Source organism: Triticum aestivum, chromosome 7D, assembly GCF_018294505.1.
Source record: "Triticum aestivum cultivar Chinese Spring chromosome 7D, IWGSC CS RefSeq v2.1, whole genome shotgun sequence".
NCBI lineage: Eukaryota > Viridiplantae > Streptophyta > Magnoliopsida > Poales > Poaceae > Triticum > Triticum aestivum.
In genome coordinates this window covers 52,437,677-52,442,997 of record NC_057814.1, presented here as the reverse complement: position 1 = coordinate 52,442,997, position 5,321 = coordinate 52,437,677, and positions in this window count along the sequence as shown.

The window sequence follows — 5,321 nt, the reverse complement described above, 5'->3', positions numbered from 1 at the left end:
GTCAGATAGCGGACGAGCGCGACCAAGGGAGTACGTGGAAACGACGACGGAGCTCACTGGGGGTCGATGCGTAGATCAGTGGGATCGGGTACGACAGGAGGGGGCGAATCGACGAACGGCGTCCGGCGGGTACCGAGGTTGAAGACGACCAGATGGCAGCGATGCAGGGCCTCTGGCGAAGCGTGGCTCAGTGAGGAGGTCGAGGGCGTCGCGACGGAGGTCTTGGACAGCACAAGGAGGCAAGGGGAACACGGTGGCTGCGTCTACGGTGAGCGGCGGCGACGGCCTCCTCTCGGTGAGCACAGAAGCGAGCGGGGGAGGGGATGAGGACGAGCGGGAGTGGGTGAGAGAGTCCGAGGTGATGCGTGGCGTCATCCAGACGCATCGGGGCAGCGGCGGGAAGCAGGAGGTGGCGGGGCGCGTGCGTGCGCGCCGCGGGCGCACGCCCGTTCTCCTGGCAGAGAAGGAAGACGACAGGAAGGAGGAGGTGGGCTGGGCTGGCTTCTCTCCTGGGCCAGGTGGGTGGCCTGCTCAGGTAAGCTCTCTCTCTCTCCTTTTTATTTGTTCTATTTTTCTATTTTTGTTATTTTGTTTCTATCTAGTTTATTAACCAAATCATTTTAATAAATCCTGAAAATAATTGTGGGCATTAACTGAATTATTACAGAGGCCCTTAACTATTTTGAGAATTGTTCGAGCATTTAAAACTATTAATAGTATTTAAATGCCCCAGTTCAAATACAATATGGTTTATTCAAAAATCCAAAAATGTCCCTGAAAAATATGCATCATCTCTGGATATGGTTTTCACCCTTTTCCATAAATCATGAACATTTTTGCAGACCAATTTGGTTCATTGAAAATATTTTGAAGTTGAACCAATTTGCATTGTTTTGGTGCTAGGGGTTTGATCAATCCCCACTTCAAGTTTTAAAAGAAATTTAGATATGATGCAACAACCAAGCTAGTCCAAGTGCATAGCAAGGCTAGGGATGTTACAACTCACCCCCACTAAACAAGAATCTCGTCCCGAGATTCAAGACGTGAGGTAAGAGGAAAGGGGGTCACAAAACTATCACAATCTCCATGATCCATTTGCCCTTCTCGAAGATGTTGATTCATTGGTTCAAATTGATCTTGACGTCTTTGCTTTCGAGATCTTTATCCAACACGATGACGACAAAGGAAAACTCTATAGAAAACGATCTCCTCGAAGATCGAACACTCAAGATCAACTCACGGAGTGAGACGTAAGAACACCTCTTGAGTTGATACACAAAACACACACTAGGGGCAACGGAAGAAGTACATGACGGAGGTTCATTGGCAAGCAACAATTCCACGTCTAAGTAAGATGGTGCATGGTTTCAAGATAGCGATGAAATAATTACAATGACTTCATAACGGGGCACCTTAGAAGAGGTAACTCGTAGAATTATTCCCTTAAGTGGCAAAAGAATTTCTTTTGATACAAAGATCATTGAAACTCTTCATACCAGCCTAAGGCAATCTACAAACGTTCGTTGACAGAGTTCGAGGGAACGACATACTCAGGCTAGAATGGATGATGTGGACTAACTTGTTGAAGACAACACGATGGATGATTTCTACTTATCATCGGGGAGGGATAGGGCCCAGGTAAGTCCACTTTTGAAGATGATCCTGGATGACAAATACCGAGAAGGCAGACCATAGAAAAATGGCACAGAGGCGGGTGCAAGCTGGGAATAGAATGCAATTGTTGGGAATGTTCCAACCATCATATCTGCCTGAGATTCGGATCTGGTTGGTAACATGATATTTCAGACATCATGTCTGGAAAAGAAAGTTTGCATAACAAATCAACAAGAAGATGTTGCGAGATTCTCGGGAAATGAACTGCAATAGCAAGCTCCAAAACATGAGCTGGTTCTGCTACACACATGTGAACACGCTGTCCCAGACAAGCATGACCACACAGTAGTCTTACAACGAAATACTACCGAGTTCAGGTGGGGAACCATCGTCGAGGATATCGAAGTCTTGTGCATTACCATGGATTAGCACTTAAATCCTTCTCCTAGAACAAATCAGTCAGTGGCTTGGTGTGCTAGGGAATACATATGGAGTGGAGGTAATTAATCTACCAAACCATAGAATACAGTCGCACATGCATAACTGACCTGGGATGGTACCAGAGGAAACAAAAACAATCTTTCTCGAACTCACGGCGGCAACTTGCACCAAATGCACATGAATTCGAGGAAGTCACTTCTTCCATCCAAGCATAAGCTTCATGAACGGAACACGAAGGCATTGCTTACAAAGTTTTCAACACTAGGTTGATGTTCAACATGAATCATGGGGGAGACAAAATGCTGCTGATGGGCTCAACAGCAACTCATCGGAATTTCCATATCACTGGACTTCCACCATCATGTGAACACGGTGATAGCATTGGTCAGACCAAAAGATGTAATGGTGTATGCTCGAGGGATCAACCACGAGTAAGACAACATTACGAACATCGTTGGTTCTGATTTGACTTGACGATAGCCCATACTCAAGTCAAAGTTTTGACAAGGCAATAGATCCAACAACTGATCACGAGGACCAATCGATGGAGATATCATCTTTCTTTAACACACACACACACACACACACAAAGATATCCCTTAACATGAACTAAGTCAGACAAGCTTTTATCTTCCAACTCTCCAGTTGTTGTTCAGCTTAACCAACTAGCTCAGGGGTATCGAACATGGATTCTTGGAGAAGGGGTGGTTTATAAGAAAACCAACTTGATCACGAGCTCAACTTAGCGGTCAGGTGTCAACCTGGTAATACTTCCGAGGAGATATTTGGAAAATCACGAGCCACCAATATGTTAGTAAGCTCGAGATCAATCTTGCCTTTCAGGGCAAGACGATATGATCAAGGGAGCGAGGGATTGACACAATCCTAACTCTTTGATCGAAGAGTGCACCAGGAAATATGGACTAGGTAGCATGATCAATCTCGGGATGGTGATTCCGTAACCAACATGCTAAGAATGAAATTATCGTCCATTAACTACCAAGCAACACAGCTGCTAGGGGTATTGATTTCACACATCACGATTCACTTGTCGGCATACCGGTTGCAATAACGCAGGGACCGAGGAATGAATAATGATAGCGATGAGTATCACTGCAACAAGAATTCATAAGAGGTGGTGCAATTCTTATGATATTATTGACAAAAGAGGGTAATACTCCAGGGTAGAACAAAATCAAAAGCTGGGTTGCATTTTGATCTGCGAAATACAACTGCTTTGACCCAATCCTGGATATGAATGAGGTACTGGAGTTTATTTCTCCTAGTCATTCTGAAATAGAACGGCTCGACGGACCACAAAGATAATAGACACTGACGAACACGATGGCACAACTATTCCTGACAATCACTTGATAGACGGAGGTCAGGATACAACTAAAGAGGGACAACTCAAAGGAACATATGTTTTTCTGAGTTGTGGATGCATAGATTAGTATGTCGAGCGAAGCTCAACATTTCTTCCGGATAACCCATGCGGAAAGGGTAGAACTGGCAGATTCACAATATAGAATGGAGAACTCATCAAGAGCACTCTGGTCGTGACCTTTTGGTTCAAAAGAACTTCTGCCATGATGGTTCATGGTATTGGAAGAATGAGATACCACGGACCTCGAGGACTATCGCAAAGGCTACTAATATCCTAAAGGAACTAGCAAACACTTATCCAGATGAGGTAAGTAGGATGAATCTTGGGCTCAAGAACCCAGAAATAGAATGCCTACTAACTAAATGGCATCACGGGATGCTTTCGAGAATGGTGGCCAGAATCATCACACTGGGAACACAAAACATGGCTAGATTACTAGGTGACTCCCTCTAAGACACCTATGGTCATAATAAGCTCCAACATATATGTCGAGGCAACGAAGTACCTCAACTCGACGATTAGTGTCGTTAATCTGGCCCAAGGGAACATTGAGAACGAAAAGAAGGGATTTGCAAATGCATCACACTATTTGGAAACCTGGGATGACTCGGACAGCATAACGACTGTAAATGCTCAAAAATATTTGAGACATCCTGCAAAAATGGTGGCATTACCACTCAACATCACAATATCAAGGTTCCGAAATCAACTGTCAACACACAGAAATAGTAGGAACTGAACTGAGGCCTGAATTCATCAAACTTACAGGTCTACGGATTAGTAACACGTGATCCTGATAGAAAGAAGAGAAAGCCTAGTTCCTTATACCCGTAGAAAGATAAGATTACTCGGATCAGAAGGGCATAAGGTATAAGAAGTAAAAAGAGCCTTACGTTCCTTCCACAATCAATTGCCTTACATAACTAAAGAATTTCTAGACTCAACTTCGACTAGTTTGGCTTGGTAATCCTACAGGCAGACAGGCTCTGATACCAAAGCTGTCAGGACCCCGATTCTAAGTCACACTGATCTAGCATGTAACACCTCATATCACTTTGCGGCCTCACGCACGGTATTCCCACGGGTGTCGCCTTACCTGGCCCGGGACCATTTGCGCCATTTGGCTCACGTATATGATGGTGTCGCTAGCATCCATATGACAAAGTACCCGGGCCGACATGGCTAGTCATGAACCCAAAGTGGCACTAACTTACAGGGACAGGCATAGATGAAACAACATCGAGCATGTCGGTCAGCAGCGTGTGAATCCGGGCTGTAGCAACTGGGCTAACAGAACTCCGGGAACCCGAGCTGTAGCAGGCTAGCAGGACTCCGGCTGTCACCGCATGACATTTCCCCAAAGGGACAGACACAGGAACAAAGTGAATCACATGCCGGCCAGTCTAAGTGTTCTGGAGCAGTAGTGCTGGGCTAACAGGACTCCGGTAAACCGGGCTGTAGCGGACTACCAAGGCTCAGTGGAAGCACCAGACTACATTTCCCCATAAGAGAGGCTACCAAGGATAAACAACTAGATTGTCGGATCCCACACATACCAAGCATTTCAATCATACACACAATATGCTCGATATGTGTAAATACAACATGGCATCACAACAAGACTCTATGACTCAGAGTATTTATTCATTAGGCTCCGAGGAGCCAAGTATTACAAGCATGGGTCTCATGACCCAACATACAGAGCATACAAGCAACAAGCGGAAGCATAAACATGTCTGAGTGCAGACAACTACAAATGAAAAGGCTGAGAAGCCTGACTATCTACAAGACCCTCCCAAGGGTACAAGATTGTAGCTGAGGTAACAAGCTAAACGTCGAAGTCCACACGGAACTACTAGTGAGACTGAAGTCTCTCTGC